The sequence below is a fragment of the Amblyomma americanum genome, chromosome 10, assembly GCF_052857255.1.
Source record: "Amblyomma americanum isolate KBUSLIRL-KWMA chromosome 10, ASM5285725v1, whole genome shotgun sequence".
Taxonomy (NCBI): domain Eukaryota; kingdom Metazoa; phylum Arthropoda; class Arachnida; order Ixodida; family Ixodidae; genus Amblyomma; species Amblyomma americanum.
Window position 1 is genome coordinate 123,467,740 of NC_135506.1, and position 27,866 is coordinate 123,495,605.

The following is a 27,866-nucleotide window of genomic DNA, read 5'->3' on the forward strand; positions in this document are numbered from 1 at the left end:
ACTGATGAGGAATACTACACCTAGTTCTCGCCTGTCTGCTAATCCCCGAAAGCATAGTACGTGCCCGCCTAATAACACTGTATACGTCTCATATGTCCTCTTAACCTAAGACCTAGGACATCCCATTTAATACCCGCTAGTTCCTCAAAAAGCACTGCTAGGCTAGCCTCACTGAATAAGATTCTAGGGTTAAAGGTTGCCAGGTTCCGGTTCCAATGGCGACCTGTCCATAGCCAGAGATTCTTAGCACCCTCTGCTGCGTCAAAGATCTGACCGCTATCTGGGTCAGTTGCTCCACAGCCACTTGGGACTGAGGGCCGAGGGTTAGTTGGTGTGTTCATATAGGAGGTTGTGGTGAAATAACGCACCTGGGTGGACAAATCCTGGTCTGGTAAGGGAGATGCATTGTCGGATCTGGTCACGGAGATCAGGCTGCACCCCAAGTCTTATGCAATTACATCAACATGCGGAGCTTTTTTTCTTTTTAAACCCAGTGGAGAATTGCGTGGCACCAAGATTCGAACCCCAGTCTTCTTGCAGGCAAGGAGGATGCTGTATGTCTTCGCCATTGCTGCCCATTATATACATAACGGCAAAAATTCGGCTTCGACAATTGAAAAATATTATAGTCCATCTCATTGTTAGTAATAAGTGTAACCATGAAATCGAATGCAGGCATGGGTAGTGCCCCCCGTTAAACTAAGTCCTCAAACAGGGTTGTCACAATAGAACGAAAATTTTTACAGCAACAAGCTGAAAGCTGTGGGTGATGCCATTAATCATGGAAACCATTGTAATTAGCTATATTACTAATTAACTTGTTAATTCTGACGGTTATACAAATGGAGAGCTTGTAGTCATGGTCATGATGATTATGAAACAGCGCATGACAGCATAGGAAGTTCACTGCACTGATCGCAGTGACCAGTTATATGGTTCTGTACTGTGGAGTGCGCATTCTTTTACTTCACTGCTCTCCGAACTGATGCCCAGGCAGTTTGCGATGACTGTCCTTTTTGTTGCACCAGTGGCCAAGAGCAGAAAACACATGCCGCAGTACGGTAGTGCAAGGTGGGTGCATTGTTACCTCTGGAAGTAAGAACAGCAAGCACATTCTCCGCGCTCCACTGCCCCGCTGTGAAAACTCGTGCTAACGCTTTCACAGAAGCCCTATGAACATCTGCAATCAAGCTGACAACGCAAAGACATCTGCACAGCCAAAACAGGTCTTACTCACTGTTCCTTTAATATGCATTGCTGCTCATTACTTCTGTAAAAAAAAGGCTCAATAAAAAAATGTTTTTCATATAATGGCTACGTCATCAATGAGTGCAGAGTACTAATCAAGGCCATTTTTCTATTTTACCGTCGTTAGTAATTTTACAGCACTTGGAACAGCAACATTCAATGTGTGAATGTCATGCATCAATATACGTTGAAAAATTATAAATTCTTGAAGCGTGGTTGAACAACCGTGCTTTGGATTGACGAATAGATACGGCTGAACACTTTAAATCGGGCGGTGGCTCAAGCCACCTCGCCATGAATTATGAAATTTTACTCTTAACTTGATTTTAGCCACTAATCAGATAACCTTCGCTTGGTTACTTCTACCCGCTTAAAAGCTACTTTCCCTTCACTGTCATTAAACCCCAATGCTATCCACTGTAGAGTGAAGCCCTTTACAGAAAAGTATGACGTGTTCAGCCATTTCCTCCTCCTCTCCGCACGTAACGCACAACGTGTCTATCTCATGGTACCTGACTCTTAGTCTTAGTCCGCAAAACTCCCGTCCTGGCCTCAAACAACAAAGAGCTTCCCCTACAATTATCAGATATTTTCTTTGGCAATTATTGCAAACGCTGCCCTTAGAAATAAAATATGTCCTAGATGCCGAGATATCGTAAAGCCAGGTGTCCAAAATTTTTAGCCATTAAATCATCTGCTCCTACACAAATTCAGCCCATACAATTACCTAAATGTAATATTTGAAAAAAATTGATAGAGTTTGAGAATAATGTATTTGTAATGTCATGTATTCATATATTAATTTTACCCTGAGGTAGTCCCAAATAAATATACAGAAAGGAGCTCATTTCATAGCCACTGTGGTTGGGATTTGGCTCAATGATTTTAATTGGAGCAATTTTTGCCTTAGGCGAGAAAAAAGTTCGGGAAAATCGAGCGTCCGCGCCGCCGATGACGGTTGCCCTGTACTGCAACTCAACTGTACAACCTGGCACCGGCGCTGCTCAAAATCTTAGCCTGGTGCGTTCAGGCGTCCCCACCCAGCGAGCAGCCGGCCCCAGGTCAGTGGTGGCATCCAGTGACTCCGCTGCGGTGATCTGGCTAGAGCATTCATATTTCGCCGGGCTCCCAGAATCTGTTAGGGGAATGAGTCGCCGAATATAGAATACATTTATGGCAAGGGCGCTCGGCGGCTTAGCCTGTGAACGGGGTTCGATCCCGGCCACGGCGGCCACGTTTCGATGGAGACTGAACGCAAGGCGCCCGTGTACTGCGCGATGTCGGGACAAGTTAAAGATCACCGGGTGGTCGAAATGAATCCACTATGGCGTCCCACAATGCCCCACGAGTCACTTTTGGACGTTATAGCCCATGAACCATACCATACAAACACACAATTTTGCCCTACGAATGGTATACGTAACAGCACGCTGTCAGGAGCTGACAGGCCCGCATCTTTATTTTACCGCTGCATCTCACTAGCCACGAGTGGTGGCGTCGCAGAGTGTAAACTCCAAGTTGGCAAACAGCGTAAACGCCGTCAAAATCACCGATGAGCTTTGCTGTGCAGCGGCGCGAACGAGGCGCATGCATTCGATGGCGTTACCTCTAGAGGACAAGACGGCGAGCGCGTGTACTGACCTTGAACTCGCACCTTCAGTCGCTCAGGCAGGAACGAACTTGTTTCGGAAGCTGCGTCCTCGCGAAAAAGAGAGCACAATATAGCCGGCGGGCGCCCTTTTCAAACCGATGAGAGTATGCCGGGCATGTACCGTGCGTGCGTGCAATGCAGTGGAGTGGCAGCACGACACAAAAGCCACAACACCGACCGGCGAAGAGCAGCGAAGGCGCTTAATTTGAAATTATTTTTCCCGCCTAAAACCAAAAATAATCGAATTAAAATTGTTGCGCCAAATCACATTAGACTAGCTATCAAACGGCTGTTTTTATATATTTATTTGGACCCGCTCAGGATGCACACAATTTTGTTTTTTTTTTTCGCGTGGTAACAATTTGGTTAATTTTCTTAAATGTTGCACAAGTGCCTGGAGCCGATAAAAAGTGACTACAAATGACGACTGCATACTTTTCTAAAAATAGCAGTAATTAAGCCTGAAATTATGAGCCAAAAATATATAAAAATTCAGTACTTTGGGTATTGTTCAGAAAAAAAATGCGAAACGTGCACGAACAAAAAAAATAATTGTTTTAATAAGACCTAGTTTAGAACTCGTCTGCAAAATTCAAAGCAATCCATGATAAGATTTTTTAATATTCTGGCAGAAGACTTTTGAAAGGAGAACAAAAACCCATATTCTGAAAGAAATCGAGGGGGATCAAGCGCTAACTTCGGTGCGTTTCGCCTAAAATCACAGATTTCTACCAAGAGAATTTCCATGGGTCGCACGCGACATCACGGACGCCCAGGCGCCCAGGTATTCTAGGCACTAGCCCAGGCAAAGCCTCCTGAAGAACATGCCGGAAGCGTCAGGGGCATGGAGGAAGGAAAACTTTTCCTCCATCGTCAGGGGCGTTTCTGCCCGCCGTTGTGGCGGCGCTGTCAGATGGCCCTCTAGCAGACGACACGCCGGCAGCACAGAATTTTCTTGTGACTGCCGTTGCAGCAAGAAGTATGCCTTCTGGTGCGCTGTTTATTATATTATTTGTCTGGTGTGCTTAGTGTTACCGTTTGACAAGTGACGCGTCGATGACTGCAGTTTCTGGAGCGAGTAGCGAGCAAAAATACCTTCCTGTCGCGTTCCGTTTTGCATGTCCAGTCAGCGAAACAAGAAGCCCGGCGTTTCGTTTCATAAATTCCTTCCTACTTAGAACTCCGGGAAAGATGGCTCAAGGTAATTCGAAGAAAAAACTGGCAGCCAAATGCAGCATCAAATTATTCTGCAGTTTGTAGCTTGCATATCCAGCCAAGGAAATGCTACTGTAGACAGTTTGGCTGCCCACCAAGACAGGAATGGACTCTTTAAACTGGCATCAGGGCACCTAAGAGTGTTACGGAGCCTCAAGAAGTTCCTTGATATCATGCTCAAAGACCGAACGCATCTGCAAAGGCCACTGGACTGCTCTACAGTGTGAATAAAATCGCGGGTGTGCCTGTTTTGACCTGTGGGATCAAAGATAGCGGCATATATATGCAAGAAGTTCATCAAACCGTTGCTAACAAACCATGCACTTGGCATAACAGACAAGAACGCTGTTGCGAAGATGTACAACAAGAAACCTCTTTCCCGAAAATTCTTCGAACTACAGTAAGAAACGAATTCCGCCGCCTTCATCGCACCGACGTATGTCATTTTTCCTTGTAAGTGTGCACGTACGTGTCTGTGCCTTCAAGCACAGTTTTTTTATATATATTCACAAGTCGCTCGCCATGTCTGATACTCCCCTTGTTCCAGTTGTCATTTCATCAACGCACGTGCTTGTAATTTGGAGAAATCCGGTCAGTCAGGCCTGTGTTTCCCCAATTCATGTCACTGTGCGCGTGTGCATGACACAAGAACCTAGTGAGCTGTGTTGCTTGTGGAAAGAACAGATAAGAGGGGCAAGTTTATCTGAAATTTGCCAACGTTATTCACGGAGGTACCTTTCGGCTAACGCTCGTCGGAAAAATGACCAGAAACAGCGCCGACTGGGCCTTCCAAGATCTGCTTCACCCGATCGAAACATCTCTCGCAATGCTCCGCAGCAAGATTGTAACAGACGCGCGCCTCGCAAAGTTCTAAGAACATTAGATATGAGGTATGTGCCCCCTGCGGGCCAACGACTCCCCAGGAAGGTTAGCGCGACGTCTCTGGCTTCCATGGATCCGTTGAGCACCATGCAGTCCTCCTTTTCCACGGGTCACCTGGCTGCAGTTGAGAGCTCAGTTAATTCCGGACTTCCTTCTGTCCTTTCTCTATCTCATGGATTATTTTCCCTTTTTGCTTGTCCGCAGTCAGCAGTACATTGTCAGCAGTACAATTATACAACCATGCATCATGCAGTGTAATTACTTATTTTGCGGCATTTATAGCCACTTCAAGCACTTGTTGCAGTATGGATGTTTCCAACATGTTTCTTTGGTTGTAAACCGTCCAAAAGTTACTTATTATGCAGCAGAAAAAAGGTTATAATGGCATGATAGAACGGCGTGCACAGCACGCTTTCAGATTTCGAAATCGAAACTTATGAACTTACAGTATTATGTGGAAGTCAGCTCAGACTTCTTGAGCATTTGCTGCACTCTGCGACATTCAAAAACACGTTTTTTGTCATTAACAAAATAAAATTTGTCGCTAAAAGCCCGAAAAAAGGATGAAACAGCATGATCGGGCGCCGCGCATCACAGTCTCCCAGCCATTGAAACCGAAATTGAGGGTCATTATTTAGCGCCGCTTAGCGACCAGTCTGCGCAATGGTGTGGCGATCTCGGGGCCCATTGCAATCGAGGAGACCTTTCAGGCATATTCTTCAGGAGGCATTGACCCAGGTCATAGCTTCCACAGTGCAGGTAGGAACAGCTGGCGATGGTGGCGATAAGCGGATTAGAAAAAAATTACTGAGGGCACTTATGCCTGCTTACGTGCAGGAATGCCAAAGCATAGAACTTTCTAGAACGCGGGATTTTTTACACGACGCTTGTACCCATTGTGTTTTTGTTTCTGTTTGTTTTGTTTTATTATTTTTAATTTGTTTTTTTTATTTTAATTATACTTGCCTTCGTTATAAATTTATATTTTTGTTTTGTTTTTCTCATTTTTCATTAACTTTTTATTCAGTTGCTCATTTTTATTTTCATCTTTTAACTTTTTATTTGTTTTCATTTTTGTTATCGAATTACTATTACTGCCTAATTACAAATCTATTACTAATTTACGACAAATTAGGAATTACCCATTACTTAGTAATTGGTAAGAGTATATGGGTTACAGCAATTAGGCCGTTGATGACAGCCTTTAATGGGTCATCGTTAGCCCTGAGCAAAATGGCAGTGCCTCGGCTTCAGCGCTTGGGCGCCACTTCCACTCCAGCAGTAATATATAGCCTCCTTGGGCTAGACGTCTAAGTAGCCGTCTACTTGGAGGTATTGGAACGCACCCATAGTCGTCTGCACGGTTTAAGAATAGAAAGTTGTCTAAACGAGCGCTCAACAGGTGGCTCAGAACCTCTCGCAGTTTTCGCCTCTCGGCCGGATGGCGCCACACGACTGCGCCCCTTTTGAAGTTAGAAAAAGCGAAGTAAATTGGGCAGGTCATTTAGCGTGTGCGAAACATTGGGACTTCCAACAATTCACTTGCCACCAGTCCGATAAAAAGTGGATGCCTGTATTGATAGGTCATCCGTAATTCAACAACCAGCCAAACCGAAAATCATTCAGGTAACGTAGTTCAATAGGGCGTGCTGAATGAGCCTGCATGCAGTGATGAGCGCTATCTGAGCAGAACCTCACAGCTGCTATTTTTTTGTACTACAGACATTAAATAAATGAAACTTGAAATTCTTGGCATAGTGTGAAAATATCGCACGCATGCCAGAAGAGCTCAGGCCTGATTGAATTAGTTCGCACACTACTGAAACTGCATTATATCGCACTCGATCGTAACCTCATTCGGCCTTTATATGCCTAGCTTTATTTTATAGGAAAGTAAGGCACTCTAAAATCGGTGTCACTCATGAGCGAAAGAGCATATATACGACCTACACGACAAGCAGCACGGAAATTAGACCTTGCTTTTCTCGCTAAAACCCCGGCCTTTCCACGCTGCAATCAAGAATATACTTAGGAAAGCTTTGACAGTTTCCTCGGTGTTTGCGTCCTGTTGCTCATTACTTTGCTTTGCAGTACTGACGCGTCCTCATTGACACATAGTAGTGTAAAAGCTGAGCCGTAATTGTCTCCTTGTGATCAAGGCAAGGGAAGGAAAAACTGTAGCTCTCGTCAGCGCACGATGATGTATCTCCTCTGAAGCGATGTAACTCGCGAGTAAGCCGTCAAAAAAGAGATTTAAAAAAAAGAGAGAGCAGCAAATAGGAGTAAAAATAGATAAGGATAACAATGACACCAAACGCACGGACACTCTGTTTCGCCGCAGCACTCGTGCGCAATGCGCTGCAGCAACCCACTCGCACGAAACAAAATGAATAGCTCGGCTAAGGGACGTCAACGATCCTTGTTGACACGACTGGGGGAGACGGGATTGGCGGTGCTGTCAAGTGGTCAACCTTGATGCGTTCAGCTTTCGAAAAGTATACGCTTCTGACACCATCTAGTTCGAGTCGATGGCAGCCCCAGGCACTAGAAGATAAAATATCCGACGACACTTCAAAGATGTAATTGAATCCGCGCGATGTGGTGTCCGAGGAGGATGATTCCTGCGGGCCCTCCTCTGTAGACGGGAGTTCTTAATTCGCCGCATCCTCTTAAGGACCGTCGAGCGGCTCGTGAAGAACACGGTGTACGTTTAATTGGCACCGGGTTAACGTGCCTCTCAGCAGGCTTTTTTCCGTTCCTTCCTGACTTTCTACAGGGGTGCAGAGCAGTCAGGGAACCTTGTGGGCAACGCGTCTTTCCCAAGACACGCTCGCCGCGGTGTACGTACAAGTACATGTACTTAATTGTACGTGGCTTCCCACGTTTTGGACACGAGATGAGGCTAGAAATGCTTCTCAAATAAATAGTCCGAAGGCTGCTGCAAACGGTCCTTACGTGGGATGGCTTTTCTCCACAGTTCCGTCGAGACAGCGCCGCTAGGGCCAGTACGTGTTCAGTGCCGGGGCTATCTGCACGACTGAATCCGGAAGATTTGCTGCCTCACTCAGCGTTCAAAGACCCCAACCTTAACACATGCCTGTTTTCTTTGTTTAACCGCCTAGTTATGAGCAGCTAAATGCTTTGACTGTCCAAATGCTTCTGTTTTTGGCCTCAGAAAAACGTGTCGTCAGCTCGAGCAGACGACGCGCGGCTCTCGCCGCCTGGCCCCTCGGATCCGCAGGTATACACTTTACCGGAATTATCGTACGCTCATTTGTCGCTTCGTATGTCTGCCCTGGCCTATTAAAGAGCCGCTTCATGGCATCATGTTGCCGACGGCTACCCCTGACTGGGTGACCGGCAGCTCGGCTGACAGTCGGACGACGATGTGCAGGACGGCTTGTCACGACTGGAGATGAGCTTTGTTCCGCTGTCTTGAATATTTTGTTCATTTGGCGACAGTAAAGAGTGCTCAATTATGTTTTAATAGGGGCAAGAGTGCTTCGTTCATGGCTGCAATAGTGGCTACGCGTCCTGCAAAGGGTAGTTATAGCACTCTTATTTCAGCGCTCATAATCAAGGCGTACGGAACTCGCCTGTAAACGTGGCGAAATAAGGCCATTTACCTTAGTGGCCTTGTTCTCCTGACAATGAGTGCGAAGAGTATTTCAACGTTGGCAACTTTAAGGTGCTCGCATTAGAACGGTCCTACGAACGAAAACCCGACGCCGTCTGTCAATGTGTACAGCCTCCGCGATGCTAACCGGCAGCGGCGTGAACAGACCACATTCGCTTGCCGGCGCTTTAGACCACTCAGCCATAGCCGCACTTTTTTTCTTTATTGCAAGTAAATAAACCTCTCCAACATTCCAAGCGGCTGCTGAGACCAATAGATCTTGGAACCAGTATGTACTTGCCCTAGTAGCACTCAAGAAACATTTCTCTTAGTTTGCACAAATAATTCGAGCAATGCTCTTCTGTTTGCTGCCTTTCTGAAATATTACAATCAAGGGCTAAACTAACAATTTATATAATGCTAAGCGCACACAAAAACAATAAGGAAAACGCTAGCGACCTACGGTAGAATATCAGTCACCATGGTGACCACGAGGATATTGCACTTCATACCTCACTCAGCAAGCAGTGATAATAATAATAATTGATAATTCCGGAGCCCCAATGGCGTCTAGCGCCGCTCGCGCCCTGGCGACCAAGGTCCGTGGGGCTGCAGGTCATGGCAGCTGAGCAGAGCCTCCTCCCAGGCCTCCCTAGAAGGGTGGGAGATGAAGGATTGGGAAGGGTGGGGATTGGAAGGGCAGGCCCAGACCATATGAAAAACGTCCGAGAATGTCGCTGCGCACAGCCTGCAGCCACCATCAAATTCTGAATTGAAGTGTTTCAATACAGCCGGACACAACACTGTATTTGTAAAAATTTTGAAAAGAAGCCGTTCGTCTGCTCTCCGGAGGTCCTTACAGGGTTTCGGAAAGTGACGATGACTGTCCTTGTAATATGTAGTGATGTCTTTGTAATTAGAGGTTGAGTATATCGCTCGGAGTAGGCTTCCTGAGCAAGTGTGTGTGCCCGGGGAAAGAGCACGCGGGCCGCCTGATCGGCTAACTCATTTCCCTGTAGTCCCTGGTGGCCGGGAGCCCAGATGAGGTTACAGTTTTGAGGGTCGCTGGACCGACAACAATTTTGTAGGATGCGCCAGGCGAGAGGAGGTATCCAATCCAGCTCATAGTTCCGACAGGCCCCCTCGAGTCGGTAATCATGTGTTTCACTTTTGGGAGGAAGAGTGCGAGCGCAATCGCGATTTCCTCCGCCTGTGTTGTGCTGTAGGCGCGGAAAGTGAGTCCTGCCACTGTGGTGTTGTCGTTGACCACTGCTGCGGTGAACCACCCCCCACGGTGGGGACTGGCGATGTCCACGTAGTACACGTGGACATCAATGATAGCATGTTCGTGTCTGCGCTAGACCTAGACATCTGACTGTGTTCAGCACAAAAGCATGGAATATGAGAGTAGTCGTAAAATTAACATTTGTTGCATATGTCCTCCTTGCCTTTCCATTATTCTGTCTCTAGCTCATGACACTGCATTTGGAGATCATTAGTGTCGGTGCTGCTTAATACAATGGCACAGCACTCGGTTTATCAACATACACCAAAGCCAAAAGAAAAAGCAGAGCCTATGTACATATACCCCTTCCCGGGAAACCAAACTTTCAATAGCTCTTATAGCTTGCTCCACATCTGTAGCTTTTTCGGAGACCTCCAGCCTCCGTTACATGATTTGGCAATGTGTGAGCGCCCCTAAGGAGCCCATTCAGCTCTTTAATAAAGCCCTTTAGGAATAATGGCTGTCGCTTTCCTATCCGAGCTTGTAGCTTCAGGCTGGTCCACAGTACTATCGGGGACAAAAGTGTTATACTCCGCACCGCGGAAGCCGGAGCAACGGAAAACTGCATCGTAACGCCATCTGCAGGCGGCACCTTGGATCGAAACAGGCAATGGGAGCCCTTTATTATCTGCAGGCACGTCGCTTGACTCGTTTCAATGTTTCGTGCATGAGCTCGCCAAAATACCGAGCGGCGCCGTGCGCGCCAGCTCTCAAACCATATCTCGAACGCGTGTGGAAAAAAAAGAAGAAACAACATGAAAAGAGGGCCGCCAGATGGCTACTGCTGCGGCGCCGCTCGGCATTTTGGCGACCTGGAGCACGAAACACTGCAACGAGTCTACAGACATGCCGGCAGTTAATAAAGGGCTCCCATTGTCTGTCTCGATCTCAGATGCCGCCTGTAGATGGCGTTATGATGCAGTTTCCTGTTGCTCCGGCTCCCACTGCGTGGAGTATACCATTTTGTCCCCGATAGTACCTGTAAGATTGCAGCAAATAGATTAAAACCAGCACTGCGTACGGGGACATGCTTTATTATATTTTCGCTGCCCCTGTTGGAAACCTTCGAGTAATTTTTTATCCGTAAACGCAGAAAGACAGGCGCGAGGCAAACTCGGTGAACATGTCCACGGCCAAACCGAAACTTTGAAGAACCCTCCCATTGACTGGCCATGGAGTATTCCGTAGTTTCTGAGGCCCGCTTTCGACCAGCGACACGCCGAGCATGTGTCAGCACAGAAGCCGAAGGCAGTCGGCTAATTTGACAATTTTATTTTGCATACCGCAGATGTCGGCAGTGCGGAAACATCGGAGCGCGCGGGTACATCTAAATGAGAAGCAGCGAAACAGGCGAGATAAAAAGGTCACGAGGCAGTATTCTTGGTGATTCGTAGACCAGTCTTCGATCACGGTATCTCAGAGCGCCGTACCGTTGATGTTGTGCACGTTGTGGGACATGGGCCAGCTAGCAGTAGCTTCGGGTGCGGTGCATACCTTTCTGCAGAGCGCTGCAGTAGCCAGACCATCTGGTTTCGTGCCCTGATCCTGCCAGTCTCGCCGACGCTCCCTCTCTCTGCGGTGTCCACCTCTAACGCCCAAGAAAAGGAATGCCTGCCAAGAATACAGGTAGTTAGGACACAATATTATCAGCGCTTTGGGCTATAAGGCCGCTAGAAATAAATATTTCTCTGTATTTCTCAGCTTTGTCATCTCTTGTGTACAACGTAGTGTTACCCTTAAGAAAGTGTACATGTGAGTCAAGGTACGACCAGACAAGCGGAAAAGCGTACGCCGCGAAATGGATGGCCATAGCGGCGGCGATGAGTGCACGGGAAATCGGCGAAGCGGCGCCGCCGCTGCTGGAATGTCACTTAGGTAGGAGACAAGAGGTGGCGGCACTGGCGCGACAAAGTTACGCGTGGTGGCCGGGACCGGACGGACTGACGACTGTGAGAGCGCCGTGACTACGTCAAATAGGAGTTCTTTCCTTTAATATTGTGAGAGTTAGGATTTAGGCTAGTTTTTAGATCTACGCTACTTTGGTGAAGAGCGGGAGAAAGAGCAGGTCAGTTACGTAAAGACAGGGTCTTTTCTGGCCGGCCGCTATAGATCTGTAGCGCTCATTTGTGAGTTAACTAGTTTAGACAGGTAGTTATTCGTTTTTTTTAGGTGATCGGCTTTTGCGGTAGGCAGAATTTTATTTGAGCACAGGCTTGAGGGTGTTTTTTCTTGGAATGTACCTTTACAAGCAATTTGTGGTAGCAATAATCGAGTGCTGCTAAAATGGTCAACCAATTGAAGGTTAAATGCAAGGAGTGTGAGGCGTCGGTGAATTTGGAGGAAACGATGTTCAAATGTGTATAGGAGGCCGAAGGCGCGAATTTTATGTGACAATCCTGCGTATTAAGTGCACGCCTGGACAGGGCTGACGAAGCGAACACCAGCCTTTGCGTTCCGTATAGATACTCTAGAAAGAGAGCTACAAAAAGAGAGGGCAGAGAAGGGAAAACTTCAAGAACAGCTTAGTCAATTGTTGGACGCAAAAATGGCGGAAACCTTCAAGCGAAGCCACATTGGCATACATTCCAGCGCCAGCCACGTGGTTGGAGCCTGCGCTAGCATGGACAGCAATAGGAAAGTAGGACAGGCAGGTTTAGACAGGAACAGCTACGCACACGTGGCAGCTAGGAAGTATGGAGGCGATGGAGAGAAGGGGAACAAGCTAACCTCAAGGAATGAGGTCACAGTCACTGATAAGAGGCAGCATAATCGGGAAGTTAGGAAGGAGCAAGAGAATACCCTAGTGCTTATTTGTGGTGACTCAAATATGAGGAGGTGGAAAGAACTATAATGGAGCGTGTAAAGGGTGATAAGCGGGTTGCAGTCGGGGCATTCCCAGGCAGGGCAATGGACGCAGTATTGAGAGACAAAAACCGATCTTTCTAAGAATGTTGCACAGCGCAATTTGGTAGTGGTAGCGGCAGGGCTAAATGATGTCCTCAATGGTGAAGCCACAAAAGTAGTAGAAAGATTAGCGGAGTGAGTTGACGATTTAAGGGCGATAGCACAGCAAGTGCAGATCGTGGTGTGCACAGTGCCGGAGGTGCAAGGAGAGAACAGAGAGGTTGTCAAGGACGTTAGGGCTGTTAGAGATAAGGAAGTGGCAGACATAAACAAGCAAGTGCATAGAATTTTAGGAAAGCGAGTTGACGGGCTAGTTGGTATTGCATGGTGTAGGAACAGCGCTAAGAACAGGACAGAAGTCAAACATGGAAGCACAGGGACGGGCGCTGACTATCAACTGAATCTTTATTTCGGAGCACAAACATATATAAGGTGGCAGCAAGGGGGTACAATCAGGTATGCGCGGTCACATGGAAACAGTGAATAGTCACGTCAAATAATGAATTTTGACATCTGAGGCTGAGAAGGACGGAAGGGAAGAGGCGATATAACAGAAAAAAAACGATAAAAAACTGCACGGTGTAGAGGGCCGTCACGCGAACTAAGAAAAACCAGATGAAGGATTAAACAGGATGCGAAAGTATGGCGAAAAAATGGGTTTATAAAAGTTTAAAACTCGTGGAAGCGATAGTGAAAGAATAAAACCATTAAAAACAATAAAAATTGCTGTGTGCGGCTAAAAACATGTAAAGAGGGCGTTCAACATTTCTCAAGTTTAACAGGGGCCAAAAATTAAAAAGACTAAAAAGTTTTTGAAGACAGTCAACGAAAAAACGCCAAATCAAAGCACCATGAACCCCAAGGAACGAGAGGGGAAAAAATGTCTGCTAGAACACAAATACCCTGAGTTAAGTCGCCTCTCAAAAGGTATGCCCAGCTGCCTTTAAGAACATCAATTCTTTCTCAGAAAGGCAGATGGACGGAGTGCTCACACAGCAGTCTTTGGCACGCCGGATTTCGATGGCTTCGATTATTTCTCTAGATAAGCGATCCCGTCCTTTGCCAATGATCGTGCACCCGTCGTAATTAGACTTTTTGCAATATTTTGCAAGGTTCCCGGTGATAGCTACCCTGCTCATATTATTGTGGTGTTCTTGTAGCCTGGTGTTTATACATCTGCCCGTTTGGCCTATGTATTTCTTTCCGCAGGACAGGGGAACTGAATATACAACACCTGTGGCGCATGAAACGTGGGGATTGCCATGCGTCTGCCCACAGCCAGGAGGAACTCTACTACTGTTAACTCTCTTGCAGAGTGAGGAGAGCTTATGGGGTGCCGAAAACACCAAGTCCGCGCCTGCTCGTTTGCCAACTTTTTTCAGGCTATGGCTGACGTTGTGCAGATAGGGTATAACGACAACTTTTTTGCGGTCGTTTCCATTGGGTGCTGGTGGACGTTGTTCCCGTCGTTTTTTATTGAGGCATTCTGCTACTGCTATAATGAGCTGCAAGGGGTAGCACGCAGCATGGAGGCGCCCTATCTGTTTATGAAGACTTTCTTGAAGCAGATGGTCACAGGATTTATGAAGGGCGTTGTTGAGGCACAGGCTGATGATGCCTCGCTTTACTAACTTGGAAATACATAGGCCAAACGGGGAGATGTATAAACACCAGGCTACAAGAACACCACAATAATATGAGCAGGGTAGCTATCACCGGGAACCTTGCAAAACATTGCAAAAAGTGTAATTACGACACCTGCACCCCTGCTTACGACGGGTGCGCGATCATTGGCAAAGGACGGGATCGCTTATCTAGAGAAATAATCGAAGCCATCGAAATCCGGCGTGCCAAAGACTGCTGTGTGAGCACTCTGTCCATCTGCCTTTCTGAGAAAGAATTGATGTTCTTAAAGGCAGCTGGGCATACCTTTTGAGAGGCGACTACTCAGGGTATTTGTGTTCTAGCAGACATTTTTTCCCCTCTAGTTCCTTGGGGTTCATGGTGCTTTGGTTTTTGGCGTTTTTTCGTTGACTGTCTTCAAAAACTTTTTAGTCTTTTTAATTTTTGGCCCCTGTTAAACTTGAGAAATGTTGAACGCCCTCTTTAGATGTTTTTAGCCGCACACAGCAATTTTTATTGTTTTTAATGGTTTTATTCTTTCACTATCGCTTCCACGAGTTTAAAACTTTTATAAACCCATTTTTTCGTCATACTTTCGCATCCTGTTTAATCCTTCATCTGGTTTTTCTTAGTTCGCGTGACGGCCCTCTACACCGTGCAGTTTTTTATCGTTTTTTTCTGTTATATCGCCTCTTCCCTTCCGTCCTTCTCAGCCTCAGATGTCTAAATTCATTATTTGACGTGACTATTCACTGTTTCCATGTGACCGCGCATACCTGATTGTACCCCCTTGCTGCCCCCTTATATATGTTTGTGCTCCGAAATAAAGATTCAATTGATAGTCAGCGCCCGTCCCTGTGCTTCCATGTTTGACTTCTGTCCTGTTCTTAGCGCTGTTCCTACAACACCCACAAGTGCATAGAGCACGCTTTGGCAGAGGCTTTACACGAGAAGACATCCATTTTATTGGAAGGCTAGGAGCCGAGATCGGCTGGCGCCTGGCAGGCTGGGCAGTAGCTTTTTTAGGGTGTCCACTGCGGCTCAGGGCGTAGGGGTAGGTAGAAGCAAAGTATAAAGTGCAACAATGGCGGCTGACCCCAACAAAATGGTCACTAGAAGGTCCAGGAAAAACTACAAAAAGAAATTTAACACCAGGATCAGGTACATAAACATGCAGGCTTTTCGATCCGCTACACGTTCTAAGAACCCGAACACATGGAATAAATATTATGAAGCTGAAAAATTTTATACCTGAGAAGTTCTCAGAGCCAAGCATTCATTTTTTTTTTCATCTACACGGCCCAGTATGCTACGCACAAACCCTCGTCAATTCTGGAAGTACATCAATCCTAAATTGAGCGATACGATAACACTTTGCGACGATAATAATCCAATTGCGGAGCAAGACGTTGAGGAAATCTTAAATTTAACCTTTAGCTCTGTTTTCACTCGCGAACCAGGCGGTGACCTTCCTGATTTCCCGTCCTTTTATTTCCCGCCCGTTCCTGATATTGCTTTTGACCCTAATGGTATTGTAATACTTATAGACTCTTTGAAACTAATGTCATCTGCAGGTATCGACGGCATTAACGCAAAAATACTCAAAAACACGAAGCATACTACTAGCGTAATACTTTCCCATATTTTTCGCCAGTCTCTTTCATCAGGTGTCATACCAGAAGACTGGAAAGTGGGCAAGGTCATTCCAGTTCCAAAAAAGAGCCCATCGTCTTCTAGTCATAATTACCGACCGATATCCATCACTAGCATGTTTCAAAGTTAATGGAGTATGTAATATACTCGCATATTATGAAATTCCTCGTTTCAGTTAATTATTTTCAGCCTGCTCAACATGGTTTGCTAAAAGGTTTATCGTGCGACGCTCAACTAGCATTGTTTGTTAACGACTTAAGCTCCAACCTCGACCTTAACATTCCAGTTTACGCTCTGTTCCTTGATTTTGAAAAGGCCTTCGACAAATTTCGTCATAAGCGGCTCTTTTTCAAACTTTCACGCCTTAATCTTAATTGCTTTATTTTGGAATGGATTCGGAACTTCCTTACTAACCGACAGCAGTTTGTTTTAGCTTATAAGCATACATCTTCTTATGCTTCTGTTCTGTCTGGGGTGCCACAAGGCACCGTCCTCGGGCCCCTTCTCTTCCTTATTTATATTAATGACGTGCCAGCTAACTTGTGTTCTAACATGCGCATGTTTGCAGACGACTGCGTTATTTACCACCCAATAACCAACAGTAGTGACATCCAACTCCTACAATCCAACATTGACTGCGTAATAACCTGGTGTAACGAATGGCTAATGTCTTTAAACGCGAAGAAAACATCTCTCCTATCCTTTCATCGATGTCGCCCCCAACCTACTTCAAGCTACTCAATCTCCAATTCCGAAATCACTGCTGTAACATGGTATAAATACTTGGGTGTTAATTTAACCCGCGATCTCAATTGGTCACATCACGTAACGCAGATTATTAACGATGCTAATCGTGTTATCGCTTATTTTCGCCGAACCCTTCGCTCCTCCATCCGTAAAGTTTTTAGCTTATTTAACATTCATTCGTCCCAAACTTAAATACGCAAGCGCGGTATCGGGCCCATATCAAAGTAACCTTTCTAACTTAGTGGAAGCAACACAAAACCGCGCAGCAAGATTCATCCACTCGGCCTATTCCTATCATGTAAGTGTCACTGAACTAAAACGTAATGCTCATCTTACAAACTTGGCAGACCGCCGTACAATTGCAAGACTATGCCTTTTTCATAACTTTTACCATCACCCAATGACCAAGTCTGTTACCAGCCCTGCCCACCGCATCTCTAGCCGCACGAACCACCAGAAGGCCGTTTACCCTCCTCTTGCCCGGACTAGTGCTCACCTGTCATCATTTTTTGTCCACACTGCAAAGGACTAGAATGAATTGCCCAACACCGTCGTACTTCACTCCGACCCATTATCATTCAAAAAATCCATCGAATCAACAATGTGCCCTGAATTCCACTCCCTCATGTAATACCCCTTCAATGGGGCCTTTGAGGATGTAATAAATAAATGCAAGCCGGTAGAAATTCGAGAGCGAAATGGTTAGAAATAGAACAGCAGTTAAAGGACGAAAAAGTAGGTATATACGCGCTATGCGAAACACATCTCGGGGATCTAGAAGATACACCGTTTATCGATGGATACGTCTCGGAAAGGAGCAACAGAACAACAACTTATTAAAAACCAGCGCTAAAAAGCACAGACAGAGGACGAGACGAGACACACGGAAGGCGCCTTCCGTGTGTCTCGTCTCGTCCTCTGTCTGTGTTTTTAGCGCTAGTTTTTAATACGATGGATCACCACCAACTCGCCCACGTAGTTGGTGGAATAAGGAAGGTAGGGACGCAATCGCACGACGGTTGGCATCACGGGAACACAGAGAAACAAGGAGGGCGCAGTTATCTGATGGCGAAAAATGCCAAAAATGGGAATATTATCGACAAAAGGAACAGCAAGTGCAAGTCCTCGTCCAGGCTAAAATAAAGCAGCCCTCTGATCGCTGGCTGGTTCAAGTTCGCGATCCAACTAAAGTGGTGTCAAGGAAACTCTGTAACCATATCAGCTGGCTGGGTAAAGCGAATCCCAGAAAGCAGGAAGAGATTCACGATGCCGAAGGAAAATGTTGGGAGCGAGATCACGCTCTGAACTACATTTCATCAGCTATAGCTGAGTCATTAAGGAAACACGATAGGATAATCGACACAAATGAGGGGGCAACACAGGACAGCACAACAGAAAACAACTTAGAACTCACCAATCTTAACTAAAAAAACGGAATCAAATATTCCAAAATGCGCGTCCGCAGGGATAGATGAAATTTCAATCAAGCTAATTAATGAACTCGTCCCAAGAGGCAAGGAAACGCTGACAAAAGATTGAAGGCTGTCATAACAAATAAGCAAATTCCGCACAGCTGGAGACAGATTAAAAGGAATTTGATGTATAAAGGAAAGGCGATAAGATGAACATAAAATCCTTCCGACCGATTACGACATCTGTTTTATACACGCCGGTGATGCAGGCGGTGAAAATAAAAATGCTGTCATGGGTATAAAGTAATAGAACACTCAGAGAATTTCAGAACGGGTTCAGAAGAGGTAGGCGCTTAGATGATAGCCTATTCGTGCTTACCCAGTGCATAGAAATAGCTAAGGCAGAAAACAGACCTTTGTATTTAGCCTTCCTGGACATAATCGGTGCATACGACAACGTGAACAGGGAACTCCTATGGAACATACTAAAAGATTAAGGTATCGGTCATGAGGGAATTGATTTTCTGCAGGAAATATGTCTAGAAAATAAAGTTGAAATAACAAGGGATGGAATTAAGAGTACGGCAACTGTCGAGGTGCTGGAAGGATTAAGGCAAGGTTGTCCTTTATCACCGCTGCTGTTCATGCATTATATGATAAGTATGGAAAGAAGGCTACAGGGAAGCAATCTAGGTTATAATCTGTCGTACAGATTATGCGGAAAGGTTGTTGAGCAATGACTACAAGGTTTAAAGAATGCGGACGATATTGTACTGTTACCAGATAGCCAGGAACATTTAAAAACTCTGGTTAATTGCTGTGGAGACGAAGGACACACTCTAGGTTTCAGTTTTAGCGCACCTAAGTCAGGTGGGATGATTTTCAACGATACAACTGATCGGGTACTTTCAACTATTTTCAACGATACAACTGATAAGTACCAACTCACCCAGTTCGCAGCCTTGACGAATGTAATTTCTAGTACCGTGGGCTCCCCTCTTTTTAATCTTTCTAACCAGCTCCCCTGTAGGCAATGCTGCTGTCATCATGTCCACTATCGCTGTGTGCGTGTGTGCAGGGCCAGAGTTCTCTTTTGGCATGTCAGGTACGGGCTTTGCCCTCATGACGTTCAAATGGTGTGTGGTTTTTTGGAGCGTCAAGAGGACATACCAGGCGAGTGTGCAAAATCATGAAGTCCGAATTGTGGCGTCAAGCACGGTTCTTCAAAGACCATCTACGGGTTGTTTGTGGCAGGACCGATTGGCAGTAAGGATTCTCGGAGTGGTGTGGGACGATGGAATTAGAGTTCCTCTGGAACTCAGTCCGCGCAGGCTTGCCGAGTAGGAAGAAGGACGTTGCGGAGCAAGGAAAGGTCGTTTTCCTGGGCGACTGCGACGTGCCGGAAGAACACCTAGCAACTCTCAGGTTGGGACCGAAGTTTGCATATGAGCCACGGTTGAAAGTGTCAAAGAAAATATTCCAGTTGGCAGACAAAGAAAGCCAGTTTCATTGCATCTCGGAATGTATCGACGTTTTCGAAAGAACAAAGGAGGACCAGGGAATTATTGCCGCATGAGGAAGCTCGTTGACTTTGCAGAATCTAGTGGCCTCAGAATAATGGTCGCCGACAAGGAAGGGTGCTTCGTCGTTCTCCCTGCTGGCACCTTTGAAAAAAAAGCGCGTCAAGCCTTAACGATGAACTTCAAGTCTGTGACTTTCAGAGCTAACAAAGTCAAGGCAGGTGCCCTCCGTCTTTTGGAGGAAAACAACTTTCAACGCCTCGCGGCTTCTGTTAGGGGTGCAAAAGGATCGCACCTTCAGGTTTTCTTTTCTGCGAAGACGCATAAGGACATCGTTCCCTTTAGATATATCGTGTCTGAGTACGGCACTTGGCAGTTCTTCGTGTGCAGCTATCGTCAAAAGCATTTGTCGTGTCTGATATTTGAGGATCCTTTTCACATTTCTAATTCCGAAGCTATAGCTGACTTTCTAAAATCCAATAACCCGGGAAGGTGTGATGCTTTCAGTATCGATGTGCAAGACCTTTATTATTCTCTACCACATGGTGCGCTCATGAAAAGTGCTAAAATGTGCATCGTTGAACACAACAATGAAAAAGAATTTATTACTAGCTGTGGTGTGTCCCTTGAGAGCTTCTCAGAGATTCTGTCTTTTTACCTCCTTTCAACTGTCATTGAATGGAAAGGGAAATCGTTTGTGCAGAATGATGGAGTGTGCAGAGGATCTAAAGTAGCACCTGTATTAGCCAATATATTCCTTGCCAGGGTAGACAGAATCATTGACAGTTGATGTCATGGGTTATGAGAACCTTTCAGTATGTCGATGATTATATTGTTTTTGTTAAGAATGGGAACATTACACGTAGGTTGGTAGACGTACTGAAGGTTTTCAAAGAATGCGCTATGGGCCTAACTTTCACGACTGAACTTCCTAAAGAAGCGGTACTTCAATTTCTGGATTTAACACTGTTCTTTGAAGGGCGTCATGTGTGTTGGGAATACTCTCCTCGCTCTACCAAGTCATTCCTAAATTACCAATCAGGCCATACAAAATTGGTAAAAAATGGCATTGTTTTTTTCTAGCCTGAAATCTGCAATGAAAAAGTCATGCTTTGCAAGAATCAACGAAAGCATTTTGAGTCAAGTTGGCCGATTAAAATCTAGCGGTTACCCCTCTCATGCGATTTCCAGGGAATGTGATAAGCTTCTAAGATGGATCAAGAGAAATAAGAAAAAAAGAAGTCTGTGGTGGTGCCTTACACACATGGTGTTGGGCATGGTTTAAAAAATGTGGCGGCGAGATACGATGGGGCTTTTTCAGCGCCAAGCAAACCTAGAGGTGAGTGCAGGCAGGCGGAAGCGAAGGCAAATGCAACAACCGCGAAGAAAAAGGGTGGAGGCTATCAGACCAACCATAAGAGCCCTTTTGTGCCCTGTAATGTCTGTGTTGTCTACAGGATACCGTGCACTTGCGGGGTGACTTAGATTGGCCAGACTGGACTTTGCGTTAACGCTCGTCTAAGTGACCACCAGAGGTCCCGGGATAATGGGTCATCTTGTAACCTGGCCCTTCACTGGAGAGAAGGCACATGCACCCCTCTGTTTTCTAACACCGTAATCTTAGGTAAACATAATGACAGCCGAACGCGCGAGATATTGGAGGCTTTTCACATCCGCTTGGAATCTGATAGTTGCATTATTGACCCTTCTGTTGCACTAACTAATAAAGAAATCATGTTCTTATCCAGCCAAGATGTGTAGCTTTGCGCTCGTGCCGATTGTAATCGTTGTGGGCATGACGATTAGCTTTTATGTCTTGTTTTCCTTTGTTTTCCCACTGTTTTGTGTTTGGCGGTCTTAGTATTTAAGATATCTTTGACGTGAATAAAAATCTAGTTGCGAGTCCGCGCTTGTGATGCCCATTCTTCGTTGTGTTTCATTGTTCAAATGTGAAGGTAATTACAATACAAGGCCATGAAATGCCCCGAGTGGCCGAATACAAATATCTCGGATTATGGGTAAACAAAGGGCAGATGTACACGGAAAAGCACGAACAGTCTCTCATAGCAAAAGGGCGAAGAGATACCAGGATAATGAAGCATAGGGCATTATGGAGGTAAAACAAATATGAAGTACTGAGAGGTATTTGGAAAGGAATAATGGTGCCGGGGCCTACTTTCGGGAATGGGGTTCTGTGGGTAAGGGCAGAAGTTCAGTCGAGACTAGAAGTAAATCAGAGAGCTGCTTGAAGATTACCGCTGGTTGTCAACGGGAAAACCACAAACGAGGCAGTACAGGGGTATGTGGCCCGGACATCGTTCGAAGTACGGAAAGCTCATTGTCGAATACTATGCGAAGAACGCCTGAGGAAATTGGACGATAACAGGTGGCAGGTAAGGTATTTAAATAGCTATGCAGAAAGAGCGTTGACTCACACTGGCGGAAAAGACCTAGAAAGCTAACCAGTAATTATGCCAGACACGAGGACGGAGAAAGAAAGAGCCGTAAACTACAGGTTAAAAACGCGGAAGGTAAAAAGAAGCATACTGTAGAATTATGTCGATACTGAAAAGTGAGATCAGGAAGGAAGCGTTTTATGAAACTCAAAAGGCAGTGCTCTGCCCTTTGAAGCTAGGTCAGGGTGTCCTAAAACGCGCATCCACACAAATAAATTTAACGAAGATGGCACATATGCTTTGTGTCTGTAGAAACAATAGGACACCTCATACTAAAATATGATGGTATCCATCCCGATGTCGATGCAGGCATAGTCTCTCTTCCTGAGGCATTAGGGTTTAGAGATAACGGTGGTGTAAATAAATCTGCGGTGGAAATGAGCAAAATGCGATTGGAAGATTGGAGGCTCAAAAGCAGAGAGGTGACATGAGGTTAAAAGTGTCGGAAGACTTATTTAAATAAAATGACAAATTTTTATAACTTACAAGACAGTTAAACAAAATTAAAGAGAAAAAAGTTGAGCATGGTGGCAACTGCCATCACCCCGTTTCAAAAGGGACGCTCCTACCTTCCATCCATTCCATCTATCCATTCAATCGCGCGCCTATATTGGTCTCCCCTCACCGCGGTAAGCCGCCGAAAGTGGCCGGACATAGAAACAATAATTCACAGTAAAAAATAGTTCGGATTGCCTGCGGAAACTGAAAACCACCTCCTCTTCCCAAATGGCACGTACTGCGAGGCTGTCAACATCTTCTCACTTTCCTCGACCACACAACCCTCTCCTGAGTCCTATGATCTCAACACTACATATCGTCATATATCCTTGTCCCTATGTATAATTTCTGTCAGCAATTATTACCAATTCTACCTCATATTGCATACTTTTTGTTTCCTCATGCTGTCATGCAGTGTCTTTCGTAGAGGGTCTTATATCTAAAACTGCTAACAACACTTGTACACATGCACAGCGACATTTTTTTTGTTACCTTACAGTGCAAATGGACTTCCTCCCAAGCCGTGCACAATCCATTTTTCTGTTAACTTGCCGTGCAAACCGACTTCCTGCCAAGCAAGTGCACATCGCATTTTTCCTTGTTGGCTTTCAGTGCAAATTGACCTCTTCTCGTGTCAGTGCACAGCCCTTTTGTTTGTGTGTTTACAAACTACAGTGTATACTGACTTGCATTAGTGACAGTGAATAGAGACACTTTGCTTTGAATACAATGCAATCTCAACCTCGGCATTCCAACTGAAGACATCGTGCCCCTTTTACTGCGAGTGCATACTTATTCTCCCACCTTCCAGTGCATAATGTCCTCCCCTCTTCCAATCCCCCTTTTTTTCTTCTTTTTACAACTATTTTTGTCTTTCTTCTCTTTTCTTCCACCTTCATTTCACTTTTTACTCCACTCTTCGCAGGGCAGAGTGAGAACTGCCAACCATTAATCTATGTATTCGCATATTACCGCCAGTGCCTCATTATGCTCCCTACTCCCATTGATCAACCTGTTCCCCACATCAATGCCCATAATGCTTAGTGTGTAGGTGTGCCTCTCCCCGTTAATACACTGACTTCTGCTCCTGTCAGAGCACAGCTATACATTACTGTGTTTATGTGACCTACATTCTGCCAGTCCATGTCAGCCCCAAATGAACAATCGGGCAGTGCATAAGAGTATCCCTCATCTCTGCAGCGTTCCCTACCTTCAATTACATTGCAGAAAATTCTTTAGACAGTCTGTATACTGTCCATAGACTCCTGTCTGTAAAGTATATAGACTTTCTATAGACAAACCTAAGAGAAAAGTCTATAGGCAATACAAATGTTATAGACAGCGAAAAGACAACCTGCATATTTATGGGCATATACTTTTAGTAGAGTTTTGTCTATAGACGGTCTATAGAGTATGAATAAACAAAAAGAAATATCTATAGGAAGGCAATAGAGTCTATAAGAAGTCTATAGACTGACTATAGACTACTTTTGTCGGGGTTTCCACAGTGCTGTGTCCTTTTCCTAAGAGTGATCTCTCAGTGCTCCAAGCGCAGTCAACGGACCTCTCCCATTCCATAACAGGACAGTCACAGTGCGGGCAGCCTTACCATCCATATGCCCCTCCACGGCAGTGCAGTGCTCCTATTGTGCGGTGTTGTGTAGTGTCGTGGTGAACCACCTCTTCTCATCACTACTCCAGTCCCCAATCAGTCAACTCCTGCCCGCCATGCGCCCTAGACGCCCGCCTTGTGCGTCCCATGTTGCGTTTCTCAGACCTCCCTCCTCTCTTACCCCTCCCCCCCCCCCCCCTGCTCTGAGCAGTGATCCCCCCAGAGGGAAGCAGAGAAAAGAGGCACTCTCCACCTACACTGAAAGGACATTGACCCTTTCTCAGCGCGGCAGATCAACCTGCCTCCGGGGCAGGTTTCGGGGCAAGCGGTAGCCGCTGGCGGCGCGCCGCACGCGGTTTTCCGCTGCAGTGTGTCCTTACCTGTAGGCTCTACTTTTCCACCGCCTAGAACAAGCCATGGGGAGTTCCCGAAACACAAAGAGAAAACTCTTTGCTTCTAGCCTGAACTTTTCAGGAAAATGAAGCATAGAATTCCGTTAATCGCGCGGTTAACAAAGCATTAGCGTTCGTTTGCCAGCTGTGCTGTAGCTGCCCGTGTTTCTTGCACAGCGATAGCTAGCTTATTAAGGCGTTGTGATCTGAGGTATTCAATGCTCTGATGCTGCTCTGGTCGATTTTGATAAGTTCAACAAATTAATATTAACACATGTAATACATAGCTGTGCTCACGTGCAGGAAAGGGACATAAAAACTAGTGCATAGCTACCTTTTGGTTTAGCAGTACCACCGATATTTTATAAGGTCACTACAAAGACACTTTGCTTTAATGCTCGAGGTTTCAATTTCCAACTAAGATCAACCAGAAGCAGTAGCATCTATTGCAGATCAGCTCTTTTCGAGCCTTAATTTGGTATAAAAAATAGCAGAAAGAAGTTCTGAGCAGTTATTTTTGTGGATCAGACATTCAAAGAACGCGCACCGTTTTCACGAAGTAAATGACCAGCGAGAGCGTGGCAGCGTAAAAGAAAAAAAAATTTATCGCGTACATTCTTTCGACATAAAGCAAATCTTCATTAGGTCTTCTGACACCCTGAATCAATGATCAAGTCCACTAGAATTGATATACGAATTTAACCGCATAAGTGGATGGAAAAAAATGGCAGTGGCTTTACTTGGCTAGCCCTAAAATTCAGCGAAAAGGAAGGACGCTTTCTGAGCGTCTGAGGTTTGCCCATGACAGCTCCGCTACACGCTCGCGGCAGCCGCTCTATATATAACCACACCACCACGTGTCTATGAGGTGGTATCACATGATCTCACGGCACCCCCATCGGACGTCATCACGTGGCTTCACATCACCCCATCGGATGTTCTTAAGGTGAAAGGTCAATCCAAAGGACACGCAATGTCAAAGGTCAGGGGTCAAAGGTCAACTAAAGTAATCGGTGAAGGTCAGGGGTCAAGGGTTCGACACCACAACCGTACCACATATGGTCATATGCGGCTAACGTGGTTCGGCTGAAGGTCGTTCAAGGTCCTTCTCCGGCCTACGCCACGACTGCTTTACTTAGCAGTAGTGCAGCTTTTCGCTTCAAAAAACACTACAGCTATAAATACTGTTAGCATGTGAAATCGAAGTGGTTAACCCACTCTTTTTGACACTCATTTGGGCACCATATACCACCAGCCGCATATGACAAGCGCAATTCTTTTTTGGGCTATTTGCGAAAACCTGGTAATCGGCTGAGCGATTTCAATGTCCATGAGGGGAACGCTGGAAATGGAGTGGAAAAGGCTCTTCCCTGGCCATCGGTCACGTTCTACGGTACGAGAAAATGTCAGTCCATATTTACAGTTGGTCGGGGCATTTAAATTTTGCATTAGTAACCTCAATTTAGTGTTCCTGCCCTGAGCAAGCAGCGAAGACACCTACACCATGTAGACAAATTTGCGGAGAGAAAGAAGATACTAGTATCGCCCCAGAAGCCTGATAGCCGTTATGGTGGTATCAAGGCTGTATAGAGAAATTTATTCATAACAGGCTTCAAATTTTGAGGAATGTAATCGCCGAAGTGTCGGCCAGCATTATGGAAAAAAATAACAACAATCTTGTGTTGTTTACCAGGTATCGCAGGAAGCGGAGCGTAGCCGGCAGGTCGAGTGAAGCGCCCATCAAAGCAGGTTCCTCTCCGAGGCCGGGCAAGTTCTGCATAGCACTCGCATCCAGGTGGGCACTGGGGTGCATGCTGGTTCGGATCGCACTAATGAAGCAGAGAATACAAATCGCAATAGGCTGATGCCACTTAGCCGCGTGTAGTAGCTTTTAGCGGGGACATCACCCTCGACAGAGCTCAGCCGCATGCGGGATATACGGTGATACAATGAATGCAAGCTTCCCCTAGCCGGGTGCTTGGCTTATCAGCAGTGGAATACAAGATAACAGGATCTTGGACCCAACTTGTGTACACGAAAGTACCTTGTGCCATGCCGCCCTTTGGCCACAGCTGCTTGCGCCGTTAATATTCATCAACACCATCATCGAGAAAGCTACAGGTGTTCCAAGGCAGCCGGCCACTAATTTTTAAAAATAGGGTCTTGAGGTACAGAGAAGCTTTTCGCAATACTATAATGCCAGTGTTGGCGGACGTCAAATACAGGCGAATCTTGTTGACTAGTGAAGGGATTAACAAAATTCTAATAGTTAAATTATGGGAACAGAATTGACTTTTCAGGTATCATTTATCATTAACTAAACTTCACGGCATGCGGAATTGTTTGCACCAATAAATATGTTTAAAAATAATGCAAAACATATTTGAATGAATATCCTGCCAAGTTGTATTGATCTACTCGCTGTAGTTCTGTTTTCTCTTTTTCTGAATATATGATCTTGTCTTTGTATAAAAATTCTGTAGCATGAAATTAATGTTTTTGACGCTAGTGCACTGTTGTTTTCTGTATAAAAATTCTACGTGCATTGCTACTTTCTTTGAATGTTCTATATAGGCGTGTATAGATAGCACATGATATATTCAATTTATGCTCGTGGAGGTGTGTGCACTGGACATGTGCGCTGGTGTATGTATAAGGGAGCAAAAGCCTGGTCAGGCCTACCGCCTTTTGCCTTGGCTTCCTCTTTCTTTAGGAAAGAAATAAACACCAATTACATTTCCAAGCATATTACTTACAGACACCTGATCGCAACTACAGATTTGTAGCTGACCATTAATAATATCAATATCAGTTTTTATAGTTTCAAAACGCGAATACCTTCACCGCTGTGACTCGACTAATTTGTGCCATTTCTCGCGTCAATCGAAAATCACGCGCTCGCGGGCGGGAGCCGAGAGACATCCATGTGTGTGTGTGTGTGTGTGTGTGTGTGTGCGCGTGTGTGTGTGTGTGTGTGTGTGTGTGTGTGTGTGTGTGTGTGTGTGTGTGTGTGTGTGTGTGTGTGTGTGTGTGTGTGTGTGTGTGTGTGTGTGTGTGTGTGTGTGTGTGTGTGTGTGTGTGTGTGTGTGTGTGTGTGTGTGTGTGTGTGTGTGTGTGTGTGTGTGTGTGTGTGTGTGTGTGTGTGTGTGTGT

General features: G+C 45.6%; 1 long non-coding RNA gene across 1 annotated transcript in view; it reads right to left on the reverse strand.

Moving 5' to 3' along the window:
• Positions 1 to 11,202: 11,202 nt before the first annotated feature.
• The window catches only part of LOC144107522 (uncharacterized), a 54,814-nt gene continuing 38,150 nt past the window's right edge, over positions 11,203 to 27,866 (reverse strand). The window contains exons 3-4 of the long non-coding RNA XR_013309293.1: positions 26,405 to 26,543; positions 11,203 to 11,508 (exon numbers count right to left, since the gene is read on the reverse strand). This is a non-coding gene — a long non-coding RNA (uncharacterized LOC144107522). The remainder of the gene's footprint in view (positions 11,509 to 26,404; positions 26,544 to 27,866) is intronic.